At 36.3% G+C, this 17,067-nt stretch overlaps 1 long non-coding RNA gene across 1 annotated transcript; it reads left to right on the top strand.

Annotated features, from left to right (window-relative positions):
- The first annotated feature begins 15,752 nt into the window (after window positions 1–15,752).
- On the top strand, window positions 15,753–16,840 carry LOC112747126 (uncharacterized). Its single transcript, XR_003174792.2, has 3 exons — window positions 15,753–15,800; window positions 16,463–16,535; window positions 16,707–16,840. It is a non-coding gene; the product is annotated as an uncharacterized lncRNA (long non-coding RNA).
- The last annotated feature ends 227 nt before the right edge of the window (window positions 16,841–17,067 follow it).

Raw genomic sequence — 17,067 nt, 5'->3', positions numbered from 1 at the left:
ATAGTTTAATTATATTTTTTAAACTTTCACAAATTAATTTTTAGTTAACATTAAAAATTTGATTATTAATAAAAATTATATATTAATTTTTAAAATAATATAAAATTAATATTTACAATTTTTAAAAATTAATAAATATAAACAATATGTAAAATATTTTAATTTTTTAAACAAAATAAAATTATTCTAAAAAGAATTATATAAACAATTTTTTTACTCTCAAAGTGTTTAACATTTTAAAATAATTTTTTTGTTATAAAATATACTTATATTTTGTGACAAATTAAGCAACTTGTTACAAACAATATTAAATTTTGTGACAAATTAATTTTTTGTTACAAAACAATTGAAAATTTTGAAACAAAAAAATATTTTGTTACAAAATATTTTAAATTTTTGCAACGACTTTTTTTTATTACAAAATATTACAATATTTTGTAACAAAACACCATCTCGTTACAAAAACTATTATAATTTGTAACAAAATAAAACAGGTTGTTACAAAATATTATCATATTTTGTAACAACTTGTAATGTTGTTACAAAACATTATTCTTTTGTAATAATCACAAATTATTATTACAAAATACTATTTTTTGTAACAATTTTAAATTTGATACAAATTTTTTGTTACAAATATTCTATTTTCTTGTAGTGTGTGGAAGAGACGTTTACTTTTAAAATGAATAGTTTTCTACAATTCTTTTACAGTGTGTGGAGATGGGAGGAATCCGAACGTAATGAGACTAGAAGAATTTGGTTAGAATGTTATGGAGTGTCTTTATGTATTTGGTCAGCGGAAACGTTCAATACGATAGGTGGTCTATGGGGAGAAGTAGTCAAATGTGATGAAGTTACGAAGTCTGCCTTATCCTTCAGTGTCGGCTGAGTGTTAATTGATACTTGTGTTTTTGACGTAATTAAAGAATGAATTCATATCACGGTATGCACAAGTGGCTTCGATGTTTTTGTAAAGGAAATAGGACGTGAAATATATGGAGATGAATGCTTGTTGGAAGGTGCAAGTGTAAAATTCGGTCAAACCGTAATTAATTAAATAATAAATTATTATGAGCGAACATGGTTAGAAAAGTTAGTAATCAGAATTTGATAATTTAAATATGATATTTGGACTCAGTTGATTTTTCTGAGTCGGCAAACATAGTTTTCTACGTAAAAATGCGCACTGAGAAATTTGATCAGCAGTACCGGTTGAGATCTGTTCAGTACTGCGGCTGAGAAAATTAATTATAAGTGAATAAAGTTAAGAAATTAGAATTTATAATTTGGAAAGATATAAATATTTAAAATACGATTTAAAACTCAAATCTTAAAGATTTTCGCAAAAAATTAGGCCAACAAACTAAACTGATTGGACTAAGCCCATATTAGACCCAAGCCCAACATATATATTCATTATTAATGAGCTTTCAGCTCATTTCCTTCAAAGAAAGAGAGAGAGCTCGGATTGAGAAGAGAGGGAGAAAGGGTTTTGGTGACACTATTCATCACCAACTTCAAACTACCATAACTTGAGCTACAAAGCTTCAATTGACGAGTTGTTTGTGGCCACGCATCACTCTTCTCATCCTCTTCAATTCTATCTAGGTATTGTGGTGAGTTTCTTGATAACCTCTGTCCAGTTTTATTTTCCCTCTTGTATTTCAAATTTTGTTTGGGTTTTGAGAAAATTTTATGATTTTGGTTGTTTAGGGGTGCTCTAGTATGAATTATTGATGAGTTTCATCAACCAATTCCATTGGTTAAGGTAAGAAATTACCAAATCCTAGTGATTTATGAATTTCATGAATCCTAGGTTGATTATAAGTGTGAAAATTGGTTATGTTAGAGTATTAGGTGATTTTGGTGCACAATTGGGGGATTGATATTACTTGTGGAGCTTTGGTGAGGCTTGGAGCTAAGGTTTGGTGGAGACTTCCAAGAAGAAGCTCAATTATTTTGGCTCCAAAAGGTACAATTTAAGTTTCATTTAAGTACCGTGTGATATGATGTGAATTCCTAGGTTAGGTTCTCCTAGGATTAAGCTTGAATGGTATGATTGATTGGTATTATATGTGTAGTAAATGTATGAATAAAGATTGATGTTGGTATAGATGATTTTGATATTGGATAAGGATTGTGGAATTTTACATAGTTGATATGTGGATTGAAATTGGTATTGGATAGTGAATGATGTGGTTATGAGTTTACTTGATTAACTATCGGGCCGGAGGCCGTGAATGCAGGTTGGAGGCCGGAAAGAGGTAAGTACGGTATGTGAAGGTTGATGATTGATGATTTTGATGATGATTGATAATGAATTGTAAATGTTGATAATTTGATGAAAAATGTGTTGTATGATGTGGGTTGTGATGGAGATAGAGTAATATATATAAAGTATATGTAATTGAATAATGGGGTGAGGAAATTTCTAACTGAGGTATGATTTGGTATGTCTTGATGTTGTTTGTGAGCCTGGAATGTTAGATATGAGTTATGGTTTTTGGTAAAATAGAGGTTTATGAACTTTTGTGTAAAATTGATTTCTGGCCAAACTTCGGTGAGCCATAACTTGGCTTCCGGACCCCAAAATTATTTCAAACTTGTTTCATATGAAAATTGGGTCTGTGAAATTTATATCTTCGAAGAACGGATGAAAAATGTTCTGAAACGAGGAAGTTATGCGCGTCAGAAGTTTGGTATGTAAAGTTGAAAATTCTACAGACTTAGCCATTTTGACTAAACTATAATGTATGCGTACGCGGACCCCTCCATACGCGGATGGGCACTTCTGTTTGGTGTACATGCGTACGTGGACGAGGCAATGCGTATGCGTGGCACCTGTTTTAGCAAACATGAATTCTGTTATTTAAAGCTTAATTTTGAACTTCTAAACCTCTACTTTTACTCCCATGTATCCTAAACTTAAATTTAATTATAGAAAGGGGGTTGAACATTGAGAGGATAATAACTTGCGAGTGAAGAAAGATTTTAAGGGGTGATGTAAGTTGAAAAGTTAACGTAGATGCCGATTCGTAACTGAATGTGATTGTGGCCCCGGGTAGTAGGCAGTGGCGATGTCCACTTGCTCTGGGTATGAGATAGAGAAGAAGATTTATGAAAAATGAATTTAATTATGGAGTTTCGAATGAATGTATATTTGTGAATACCTGGGTAGTAGCAAGGATGCTGGTTCGTCCCGCTTGCTCTATGTTAATGCTTGAGATTTGATAACAATGATGATTGAATTGAGATGGAATGAATGAATAAATGTGATAAATGAATCATGAATGGAAAATGTTGAATGTGAGTATGCTTGTATTTTCTCTCTGGTTGTAAGGGTGACAAGGCACCTATACCCTCTAATAGTGACAGGCCACAGATACCCTCTAATGGTGACAGGGCACATAATCCCTCTAATGGTGATAGGGCACGTATTCCCTCTAATGATATTAATGCGCAACAAAGAGACTGTGTCCGGGTTAGCTACCGGACATGTCGGGTTGGCTTGATAACCGACAGATGAGACTCATCAGCTAGTAGGATAGACATACATCATATGCATTTGTTTGAATTGTTTGGATTTGCTTAATTGTTTTGGATTGCCTAATTGTACATGTTTCCTGAATATTTGCTAATTGTCCTACTTGCCTTACTTGTGCATTACTTGTCTGTATTGTTTGTGTTTGTATAAAGGTTGAATTTCTTGAGGGATGGTTCGGTTCTTGGATTATTCGGTTGGAAGGTAGTGAAAGTATGAAGGGTATTGGGTTAGAATTAGAATCCCCTATGATAGTTGCCAAGTTATGGATTAGTGAGAACTTAGGTTGGATACGATGAGATAAGAAGTTTAAGATGCTTAGTGAATTTATATTATAGTGCATTGTATTTATTTGGCACTTTTACCGTACTGGGAACCCATGAGTCGGGGTTCTCATTCTGTATATATATTTTCTATTTTTCAAATGCAGGTCCTAGTGCTCAGCAATGAGTAGTGGTTCATCTGGGAAGCAGCGAAGTTTACTGAATTTTGGATTTACTTTTGTTTTAGAATCTCTCCTTTTATTTTGGAAAAACTTTTATTGATATCCATATATTATTTTGAAACTTGCCTATAGAGGCTGTGATGTATTTTGGGAGAGATAGGGATTTCTGTTGTCAAGTATTTTAACTCTGTAACCCTAGTCGACCTAAACTTCGCGGGTCGCGACTAGTGGCTAGTATACTTATATTTATGTCTGTTCTATTTCTTCCTTATACGTTGTAGCTATTTCATCCATTAGCCGAATGTGTTGAATTTTCTTATGCTTCAATACGAGAGTGTTTTTTCGTTCATGATTTTATTTTCACTCATTTCAGGCTTCTCGATTAATACTCATTTCAATTATACTTATATTTATGTATTAAAAATCCACCTTGAGAGTCGTACCACCTTATTATCATTGACTTATGACTCGAGCATAAGGATTTGAATATTAGGGTGTTTCAGCAAGCGCTAAGTCAACATGAGAAAACTATAGTTCACATGCTGGCGGAATGTTGTCGATGGCGGCGGATTGGGATCCGACGGCTGAGCTAATCATGACACGAGCGCATGACAGAGATGAAGATAAAGGTAGAACGGTAATAACAGACATTTTTTTGAATGAATGCAATCAAGATAATTTAAGTCCATTTCATGTGCAAGGGATAATAGTTCTATTCAAAATTAAAGGATTTAATGAGGAGGCTGATTGTGAAGGATTCAATGATTGTCTAGAGTGTGAATCAGAGAGAACTGTTACAGAGGTGTATTTTGATAAGGGAAGTGGGGCCAAAAAATTAGAAACGAAGGTTTAAGGTGGGAATGAGATGGGTTTGATTTCAAAATGGAGCGAGGCCCACAAAATTTTTAACCAAGCTGGTGATTTAATGGGCCATCTAACTGGTGGGCTGGTGCAAGCTTGTGGGCTAGAGGGACTGCTGGTTGGAGGTGCAGCTACAACAATCACACGCACTAAAAGATGGGCTGGGTTAGGAACGTAAAAGTGCTTCCGGGTCGGGGCAACAGCTCTCTCGCTTCAACAATGCAACGCAATGTGGAAAAGGTTGCGTGATCTCTCCTTCAGGGTTCTGATAAACCACTATTCTATGGTTTATCTTGTGCTAATTTGAGTGGTTTTTATCAACTCTTTACTCACTTATTCATATAAATTGTATAGTTTTACATTTTCCTTCCTAATTTTGTTCTATAATTGGAAACTTGCTTCCCAAGCCTTTAAATTACCAAAAATTAATTCCCCTTTATACCATTCGATGCCGTGATATGTGTGTTAAGTGATTTCAGAGATTACAGGGCAGGAATGGCTCAGAGGATGGAAAGGAAGCATGCAAAAGTGGAAGGAATACAAGAAGCTGAAGGAACTGCAAAGCTGTTAGCCCTGACCTCTTCGCACTCAAACGGTCATAACTTGAGCTACAGAGGTCCAAATGAGGCAGTTCTAGTTGCATTGGAAAGTTAACATCCGGGGCTTTCAAATGATATATATTTTGCCATAGTGGCCATACAGCTAGGCAATGCGCACGCGTGCTTCACGCGCATGCATCGCATGCACAAAAATTCGGCGTGGCAGATTTCGTCCCCAACGATTTCTGGGCTGTTTCTGGCCCAGTTCTCGGCCCAGAAAATACAGATTAGAGGCTATAAAGTGGGAGAATCCATTCATTCATTAACACAACATTTATAATTCATAATTTTAGGTTTTAGATGTAGTTTTTAGAGAGAGAGGCTCTCTCCTCTCTCTTAGGTTTTAGGATTAGGATTTCTGTTAAGGTTAGGTTTACTTCTTCAATTCCAGGTTCAATGTTCCTTTAATTTATTTTCTCTTCTTCTTTTATTTGTTCTATTACTTTAGTTTGTTTATTTTCCCAATTTGGTTTATGAACTCCATGTTAGATTTGATTTCTTTATTTAATGCAATTTGAGGTATTTCAGAATTATGATTGCTTTCTTTTATTTATTATATAAATAATTTGGATTTTTCCCCTTTTGGCTTGGGTTGAGTAATTGGTGACACTTGAGTTATCAAACTCCTTTGTTGATTAATATTTGAAGTTTGCTAGTTGATTTGGATCCCTCTAAAGCTAGTCTTTCCTTAGGAGTTGACTAGGATTTGAGGAATCAAATTGATTAGTCCACTTGACTTTCCTTTATTTAGTAAGGGTTAACTAAGTGGGAGCAACGGACAATTCTCATCACAATTGATAAGGATAACTAGGATAGGATTTCCAGTTCTCATACCTTACTAAGAGCTTTTCTAGTTATTAGTTTACTTTCTTGCCATTTACTATTGTTTCTTTTTATCTTATACAAAAAAACCCAAAAAGATACTTTTTTCATAACCAATAATAAACACACCTCCAGGCAATTCGTTGAGAGACGACCCGAGGTTTAAATGCTTCAGTTATAAATCTTATTGGGTTTGCTTAAGTGACAACCAAAACTTTTGTACAAAAGGGTTCTTTGTTGGTTTAGAAACTATACTTACAACGAGAATATATTTGTAAATTCTTTACCAGCAGAAAACCAGTTCGTCAAAATGGCGCCGTTGCCAGGGAATTGCAAATGTGTGCCTTATTGTTGGTTATTGTAAATATTTGCTTTTTGTTTGTTTATTTGTTTTTATTTTTGTTTTTATTTTTGCTTTTTCGTTTCTTTGTTAGTGTTTCTAGTTTTAGGAGTTTATTTTCATTAATTTTTTTATTAGTTTTTGTTTTTATTTTCTTTAGCTACTAAATTCTCACCCCTCTAGCTTTAAGTTTGGTTCCAATATTGTTGTAAGGAATGGAAACTATAATGAAAATAGGCATCAAGTTTGGAAGAATCAAAGATGGGAGCAGCCACAAGGATTTGATCAACCCTCTTGGCAACAACCCCCTCCAATGCGCTATAACCAACAACCATTCTGTGATGCATACCAAGACAATAGTTATGGTGGACCTTTCCGTGACAACCAACCTCCACCAAATTACTAAGGTCAAGAGCCATTTCAGGGAGCGTACCAAGATGATGAATATGGTAGACCCCCTTGTCGTTACCAACAAGGCCCACCATATGCTTACGAACCGCCTCCCCAACATACCTTTGAACCACTATACTCACAAGCCCCCTACAACCAAACATCTCCATATGACCCTAACCCATATCCACCATACCAACCACCTTATGAGCCATACTTAGAGCCACCACCTCAATATACACCATCTCCATATCCATCAATCCAAGAGCACTATGATCCTACTTATGATAGCCGAGCGCAACAAGAATCAACGAATCGTCTCAAGGAAACAACGGATCGACTTCATACAACTCTTCATCAACTGGAGCAAGCGATAAATCAATTAGCTTCCCGACGTTCGGACACTCAAGGAACCCCCATGGCTTCATGTGGAAAATCTAATGAAGAACGTAGCATAAAGGAGACACTAGAAACTCCGGTGGACAGTGAGCAGCATGACTTTGTATTGGAACAATTGGAGGAAGCCGAAATTATCGCAGAAGAGGAAGTGGTTGAAGACTTAGGAGATGCGAAACCTCCATGGGAATCTCAAGTTATAGAACCTCCCTTTAAGGAGTTTGACATTGTTGTTGAGGAGGGTGTACAACCTCCAAGGTATATCATGGTTGAAGACTTTGAAGGGGATGATCAAGAGATGGATTCAATCATTAATGAATTCTTATTTACATTTGAATCCTCTCCCATTGGACTAGACATGGAGATTAAAGAAGAAGAAGCACAACCTCCCATGCCCTTGGTGAACAATGAAGAAGAGATCGAATTGGAAGAAAGCTACCAAGAGGAAGAGGTTGATATTGAAGAAGCTTGCAAGGAGGTGGAAGTTGTCAAAGAAGAGCCCAAGGGAATGGAGCTGGAGATCACCTTGCCAAGGTTGTTGGAGACCTCTCTCCCAAAGCCATCACCATCCATCCCTTCATTCAAGTGGGTAAATCTCTCATCTCTAAGCTTAATTAGCCCACTTGAATATGCTTTGCTTGAAACGGATGGGCAACTTAGAGCTCTTTGTGGCGTTAAGAGGAAGAGGAAGATAGTTCATGGTAAGAGTTGTCATGCAAGGTTCCATAAGGTTGCACGCTCTAAGTTGAAGTGCAAGGATTGGTGTAGAGCTCAATTGAATGGGTCTAGGAAGTCGTTTGGGTACCTTAGTGAGAATTCGGATTGCTTATCACCCGATTGGAACAAAGATGGTCAACAAGAAGACAGGTGCAAAAGCAAGGTTTGGGACCCCGGAATTCATCCCAACAATCAATACTCTTGGGGCCTTGTCACTTGCTTCAACTTGCTTGAAGACTTTATGCATCTAATTTGGGACCCCAGAGGTTACTGGAAGTACAAACATTGGTGAAAATTCCTGGATGAGTTCAAGCACAAGCCACCATGACAAGGAACTCACCAAATGTCCAACTTAAGGACTTAAACCAAAAGTGCTAGGTGGGAGACAACCCACCATAGTATGATCGTTCTTTTTCAGTCTTAGTTTTATTTTGTTTTGTTTTATTCTTATTTTTATTTTATTCTATTTTTCTTAGTGTTCATTCATAATGTCTGCATCAGCATCTGTATTTTTGCATTCTGCATTCTACATATATATATAAAAAAAAATAAAAAATAAGAATAAAAAAATAAAAAAAAACAAGGGATCGACGCGCACGCGTCATATGTGTCTATACAACTAGATAGAGAGTTGCGCGAGAGACGCCCGGGAGGGGTGCGTGAGGCACAATTAACCCCACGCGTACGCGTCCCCTGCAGAAAGTTCAACCCACGCGTGAGCGTCGGCGACACGTACGCGTGGGGATGAAAATCGGCGTAAAGAGCACCTCAACAGAGAGTTGTGCTGCCCTTGCGATGGAACTGTGCTAGGGGCACAAAATCACCCACGCGTACGCGTCCCTGACGCGTGCGCGTCATTTTGCTTCCACGACCACCCACACGTACGCATGGACGACGCGTATGCGTCGCATGGCGAATACAGTTCTCACGTGCACGCGTGCCTTGCGCGCGCGTCGCGTCCCGATTTTTCATTCCCTTCTCCTTTCTTCCTTCATTCTTCTTATTACATTTAATTACTTTTCTTTCTTCAAAAATTTTTTCTCTTTCATGCTTAGTTATTTATGGTTTCTTTTTCATTCTTTTCTTTTTCTTCATGCATTATTTTATATTGGTGTTGGAGATTTATTTGAGTCATATATTATTGTACTTGAGCTTGTGGATATCATCAAGAGTGATTTGACAATTAATATTAATTTTTGGATTGCATGCATGTTGGAGTTCTTACTTTCCCTAACATATTTTACATGCATACCAAGTGTTTGTAAAAAGCCAGTATGGCATTGTGAATTCTTAATTATTCTATCCTTTTACTCTCATGCATGTTTTTTCACAAAACCCTTCCAATATTTTATTAAGTAAATATAATTGTCAACACAAACATTATTATTAGTTTGTTACGAGTAATAATACATTTTGGCTTTTAATGCTCGATCTATGCTACTCATGCCTTTGCCGGCATGCTAATAAACATCTTGCATCTAATTGCCTTAATATGTCATGCTATATTTCCATTGATGTCCTAATTTCATGGAGTCGCGACCATGTGTTAACGACATTCTTCTTTACCTTGGCATGATTATCACTCGTACTGTCCTCTTCCTTGCTCTATCCCTTTGAATTCATATCTCTTTCTCTTCTCCCTTTTCAGGATGGCCACCAGGAAGGGTAGAGAGAGTGCTTCTAGCAAACCACCGGCGAGGAGAGGAACAAAAAGCACAAGCACCTTCAACAAACCAGCTGCTCCCTCAGATACTTCAGAGGTTAGACCGGCTAGACCGGCAGACAAACTGAATAGAGCGCCGTAACGAGCGCCAATTCACATACCTCAAGGAGCTGATTGTTGGCAACCACCCACCTGAGGAAGACCCAGACACTCTGGACTCCACCTTACCTACTAGCATCGGGAGCCATGACGACCCCGACTGTGGAGATGCTGTTACCAACCTCCCTTTTTGTTCCTGACTGATGGCACCGAGGACGGTGCCAAGCTTTAAGTGTGGGGAGGTCGGTCAGTACCTGACTTTCGGAGGTAACTTTTCTCTCTTAACACCAACATCTGTAGTTTTTCTTTCGTCATATAGGATAAATTACATAGTAATAGGTTATTTGCATGCATGTTCTATTTGGTTGAAATATAATAATTTTCTTTTTAGGACCCTATTTTTGAAAAATTTCACTAATTTAAATCAATTTTTTTTGTTATATTTGTTTGAAGATTGTAAATTGGAACATAGTTTAAAAATCTAAGAACACACAACCTATGAGATTTGAGCTTAATTACATGGTTACACTATTTAACCATAATATTTTATTCTTGTGTGTCTACTTCTCTATGATCGTAATCTATATTTTGTTCCATCCTATATGTCCAATGTTTAATGTGTTATATGCATGCATATGATTGAGGCCATTACTTGTTTAGCTCACTTATCCCAAATAAGCCTACCCTTTCAATCACCCTTGTCAGCCACTTTGAGCCTTTTAAATCCCCATTTGTTCTATATTTTACCACATCACTAGCCTTAAGTAGAAAAATAATTAAATACCCCAAATTGAATCTTTGGTTAGCTTAAGATAGAGATTGTGTGCTAAATAAGTGTGGGAAAACTATGGGAACATGGGTTAATAAGGGAATGTGTTATGTTTTTACAATTGATAAAATATTGGGAATTTGGGTACCTACTCATGTGAGACCAGAAAAATTAAAAATCCATGTGCGTTGATATGTTATTTTTGCTTTTATATTGTTACTTTAAAAAAAATAAAAAAATCCAAAAATATTCAATTAAATAAATAGATAAGTAAATAAATAAGGGGACAAAATTACCCCAATGCTAAATTAAGTTAATAAAAAGATGAATTCATATGTGATACAAATTAAAGAAAGGTTGATGCATGAGTATGTAATACAAAAGTGGGAATCTTGGGTAGCTAGGCATAAATTCAAAAGTATATAGAGTGTGTATATAGGTGAGAGCTTAGGTTAGTCAAGGATTCAATTTATAGCTCACTTAGCCACATATATATATATATATATATATATATATATATATATATATATATATATATATATATATATATATATATATATGTACCATCACCCTTACCTTAGCCCCATTACAACCTTGAAAAGACCTCATGATATTTGCATTGGTACATTAAATATTTGTTGATTGGTTAGGTGAAGAACAAAGTTTAGAAAGCAAGAATAGAGAAGAGTAGAGTGATTAACCCCATACACTTGAGTGATTAAAGTGCACATATACTATCAGTGAGGGTTCAATGCTTGATTCTATGTTCCCTACTTTCATGAGCTGTCTTCTTACAAGTTTACTGGTCTTTACTGTATGATTTGAGTTAGTGGAATTTGATTTATGTTTATCTTGGATAACTTATTTACTTTTAACCAAGTAGACAGAATCATCATAGCATGTAGTTGCATTCATATAGATAGGTTGCATTTCATACATTCTTACCATTCCTCTTCACTCCCTTATAGCTTCTCTTGAGCTTAGCATGAGGACATGCTAATGTTTAAGTGTGGGGAGATTGATAAACCACTATTCTATGGTTTATCTTGTGCTAATTTGAGTGAATTTTATCAACTCTTTACTCACTTATTCATATAAATTGCATGGTTTTACATTTTCCTTCCTAATTTTGTTGTATAATTGGAAACTTGCTTCCCAAGCCTTTAAATTACCAAAAATTAATTCTCCTTTATACCATTCGATGCCGTGATATGTGCGTTAAGTGATTTCAGAGATTACAGGGCAGGAATGGCTCAGACGATGAAAAGGAAGTATGCAAAAGTGGAAGGAATACAAGAAGCTGAAGGAACTGCAAAGCTGTCAGCCCTGACCTCTTCACACTCAAACGGTCATAACTTGAGCTACAGAGGTCCAAATGAGGCGATTCTAGTTGCGTTGGAACTAACATCCGAGGCTTCGAAATGACATATAATTTGCTATAGTGGCCGTACATCTAGGCGACGCGCACGCGTGCTTTATGCGCACGCGTTGTATGTACAAAAATTCAGCGTGGCAGATTTCGTCCCCAGCGATTTCTGGACTATTTCTGGCCCAGTTCTCGACTCAGAAAACACAGATTAGAGGCTATAAAGTGGGGGAATCTATTCATTCATTAACACAACATTCATAATTCATAATTTTAGGTTTTATATGTAGTTTTTAGAGAGAGAGGCTCTCTCCTCTCTCTTAGGTTTTAGGATTAGGATTTCTCTTAAGGTTAGGTTTACTTCTTCAATTCCAGGTTCAATGTTCCTTTAATTTATTTTCTCTTCTACTTTTATTTGTTCTATTACTTTAGTTTGTTTATTTTTCCAATTTGGTTTATGAACTCCATGTTAGATTTGGTTTCTTTATTTAACGCAATTTGAGGTATTTCAGAATTATGATTGCTTTCTTTTATTTATTATATAAATAATTTGGATTTTTCCCCTTTTGGCTTGGGTTGAGTAATTGGTGACACTTGAGTTATCAAACTCCTTTGTTGATTAATATTTGAAGTTTGCTGGTTGATTTGGATCCCTCTAAAGCTAGTCTTTCCTTAGGAGTTGACTAGGATTTGAGGAATCAAATTGATTAGTCCACTTGACTTTCCTTTATTTAGTAAGGGTTAACTAAGTGGGAGCAATGGACAATTCTCATCATAATTGATAAGGATAACTAGGATAAAATTTCCATTTTTCATACCTTGCCAAGAGCTTTTCTAGTTATTATTTTACTTTCTTGCCATTTACTGTTGTTGATTTTTATCTTATACAAAAAAAATCCAAAAAGATACTTTTTCCATAACCAATAATAAACACATCTCCCTGCAATTCCTTGAGAGACGACCCGGGGTTTAAATACTTCAGTTATAAATTTTATTGGGTTTGCTTAAGTGACAACTAAAACTTTTGTACGAAAGGGTTCTTTGTTGGTTTAGAAACTATACTTACAACGACAATATATTTGTGAATTCTTTACCATCAGAAAACCAGTTCGTCAGGGTCGGTGATGCCAACCAAGACGCGCAGGGTGAGTGCAACGAGCGTCCTTTTACGCTGAGGAGAGGCGTGGAGTGTCGGCCCAGCTGGGAAGCTAAGAATGGAAGCCAAGCTACGGTACAGTACAGCGTTGATGGAGAGAGCATGGTGGCGCAGAATATGGTGGAGGGCTTCGATGACGAACTGGAAGTGGAGGGGTTCTTTGGTGAAGCAAGCGACCGGGTTAAACATGGAAGTCAACACATGCTTTGCCGGGGCAGGGAGAGCAAGTTGGTAGAGGTAGGAGGTGAAGATGACGTTTTGGGTCATGACAACGTAAATAAGCAAACGGATTACAGAGGACGCTGGATCCGAAACAGAAATTGAAGGCATAAAACCATACTTTGCTCAGAGGCTTACGCAGGAAGGACAGTCAACAGAGACTAAGGAAACATGGAAGATAGCAGTGGAGTCTGGTGCGGTTTTTTTTTTTATAATGAAGAAGACATTATGGCAATTTTACAAAGTCAAAATAAAGCTATCGCAACAAAAAGAAGGATGACAAAACAAAAGGAGAAAGCTAGGAGGAGCAGGCCCAAACAACATAACAAGGTATGTAGAAATTCTTTTAAATGATTTATAGTTGTTGGAATATTAGAGGACTAGGAGGGAATAGAAAGTTGAGTATGGTGAAAGAGTTGAAGAAAAAGTATAGGTTGAATATGTTAGGGCTGATTGAAACTAAGAAGGAGGTAGTGACTAAGTTTGATGTTGCACATTTGTGGGGTTGTGACATGGTAGATTGGGAATATGTGGAATCATTTGGAGCCTCTAGCAGTTTATTGTTAATGTGGGATAATTTGTTATTTGTTCGGTCGAATTGCTATAAAGGGAATGGTTGGCTTTGCGTTGAAGGTTTGCTGACAAAAAATAATTTTAACTGTGCTTTCTGTTTGGTGTATGGTGCACATGTGTGGAGTGAGAAACTAGTGATGTGGGAGGAGTTAAGCTATATGGTGGGTTTATGTCAGGTTCTATTTTGCTTCATGGGAGACTTCAACGAGATACTACGGCTGGAGGAAAGGAAAGGCACTGTTAGTTTACCAGCATCTCACTACAACAAATATGGCCTTTAGCAACGCCAAATTTTGCAATGCCTTAAAACCGTTCTCTTAGATAGGTTTAGACAACGGTTTTTTAAAGTGTTACTGTTGAATTCAATTTTTCATCAATTTACAGCAACAAATTAAAACCGTTCTTTTTGACTATTTTAAAGAACGGTTTTATAAACGCTACCATGATTTGCATTTAAGCAACGGTTTTTTATTGTTGTTTAAAGAATTGTACAAAAGAAACGTATTAAAACCGTTGCCGAAATGCTACACTTTAAAACCGTTCTATTAGATGGTCTTAAACAACGGTTTTTACAGTGTTGCTATTGAAGTTCATTTTTTCATTACGCTATAGTAACAAAATAAAACCGTTCTCTTTGACTATTTTAAAGAACAGTTTTACAACCATTACAACAATTGTTTATGAAACAACTATTTTTTAATATTATTTAAATAATTATACAAATTAAACAATACCAATAAAAATAATTTCAGGTAACCATATAAATATAAACTATTTTTTCTATAAATACTAAATTTATAAAATACTCAAAAACTATTGTTATAAATAAATAATAAAGATTATTTTAAAAAAATAAAATTAAAATAAATTATTTATTATTATAAATATATAAAAAATATTATATTTTGAAAACATAAAGTTAAAATAAATTTATAATAAATATTATATATTTTTATTATAAATATATAACAAATATTAATATAAAAAAATAAAATTAAAATAATTTTAGAATAAATATTATATATCCATTGAATAAATATTTTACTTTATAATTTTATTAAAATCTTCATATTATCTTTAATTTTTTTTTCTTCACCCTAACTCTATAACCTAATTTCCAAATTAACCATACATAAACTTAAAGAAAAGAAAAGAAACAAGAGAAAAGGGAGCTCGAAGGGGGAAAACCAGAAGGGCGAAGAAACAGAGAAGAAGAGAGGGAAGAGATGGAAGGGACGGCGCCAGCAAGGGTTCCACTGTCGTCGCCGTCGCCGTCGCCGTAGAGTGGAGGTGGAGGAGTGAACGAGAGAGAGAGAGAGAGAGAGAGAGAGAGAGAGAGAGAGAGAGTCTGACGTGAGGGAGAAGAGAACACAAGAACTAGGGAAGGAGGGAGGCTCTATTCTGCGCCGCCATGCCTTCACGCCGCCGAAGGAGGTCACGTCACCGTCAGATCTGAAGCCGAGGAGCCGAACGTCGTCGAAGCCGCACCGTCGCATCACCGTGGCTGTGCCTCCGTCGAACCCGTCACACTGCCGCTACTGTGATGTCATTGCTGTCGCGAGGGAGAAGAGATGCGTGAGGAAGGAAGCTCGTAGGGGAGAAAAAAGACGCCGCCTGTGCTGCCAGCTCCGTCACGTCTGATCTCCACTGTTGCCGTCGAAGGTCCGTCGCCGAGGACGTGGAGAGGAGCCACCGTTCATGCTTGTCACCACCAAAAGAGGAGCCGCTGCCGCCGTCGATTGTCACTGGAGAACACACCGTACCGCTGTGTCTCTGGTCGCTGGAATCACGGACCTGAGAGAAGGGGGCTGCCTCTCCTGTTGCTGCTGCCTCGTTCTTTTATTGTAAGCCATCTCTGTTTTGAATTCCATTGAATTCATTTCTGTTTTTGATTCCATTGAGTTTGAATTCTCCATTTTGCTGTAACTATGGTCACTGTTGTTGGAGTTTAATTGATTTGGTTTCTGTTTTGATTTGAATTTTGATTTGGTATAATGCTGCCTTTTTTGGTCACTGCTTCTCTGAGTTTAAATGATGGGTTCTCTCAGTGATAATATTCTAGGTGATTGAGTGATGCAACTTTTATGTAAATTAAGATTTATGACACTCCCTGTAAACATAGAGATGGATTATTACACTTCACCACCCTAAAGATACTGTAAACATGGAGATGGATTATAACTGGTGACTATTTCCTTATGAGGAGTAGCATTCTAGAGTTATGCATGAGTTATAGAGTTCATGAGTACATGCAATCCATTTTTTGATTTTGTAGCACTATGCTTTTGCTATATTTCAATGTCATACTTAATTTGATACCCTGAACAAGCTGCTCTTACATTGTATTTTTATTGTTGCTATACTGTGTATTATTTCTACTATTATTTTTGCTTTGTATATGACTAATATATGACCTGTTTTCACATTAAGATTGGTGTATTAGTACTTCTATTGATTAGGCACATTTTATTAAAAGATGGGAATCTTTTTCTGCTTTTTGCAATAGGTGTGGAACATGGAAAGGAGATAAACTCTGCAGTAGTTGCAGACAAGTGCGGTACTGCTCTGAGAAACACCAGGTAGCCGAATTGTTTAGATGTTTTATTTAGTCTTCTTTCCATAAATTTTATCCTAATAGTTATCTTTTGTTTTCCTCATCCCCTCTCTCTATTAGTAAACATTATTAGCATTAGGCTTAGTATTATATTTAATTTGCTAACTTTTTTGTTCACTGGAAAATCATTATGAAGGTGAGGGAGAACTTAGTATTATATTTAATTCTGCTTCACTGCTTCTACCTCGCTGCTTCTGCTTCACTGCCTTGGCTGATTGTGGGTTGTCATCTGTGGTTAGTGGTCTTTTTCTGATTTTCATTTGTTTAGTTAGGGCGTGTTTGGCTGTTGGCCATTTTTGTTGGAGTTAAGAAGAAGAAAGGAAAGCGGTGTGTGAGTTTCTGCTTTTGTGTTTGTTTCAGTCCTTTGAATAGTGATTAGAGTTTGGATTATGAGATGAGACATGATTAACTGATTATGGTGTTGCGATTAGGGAGCGGAATAAAGTATGGGAATGTGGGATTTGCTAATCTTTTGCTGTTGCTTTTGTTCACTAAAT

This window comes from Arachis hypogaea, chromosome 15, assembly GCF_003086295.3.
Source record: "Arachis hypogaea cultivar Tifrunner chromosome 15, arahy.Tifrunner.gnm2.J5K5, whole genome shotgun sequence".
NCBI classification, from domain to species: Eukaryota; Viridiplantae; Streptophyta; class Magnoliopsida; order Fabales; family Fabaceae; genus Arachis; species Arachis hypogaea.
This window is presented reverse-complemented; position numbering and strand designations above follow the sequence as displayed.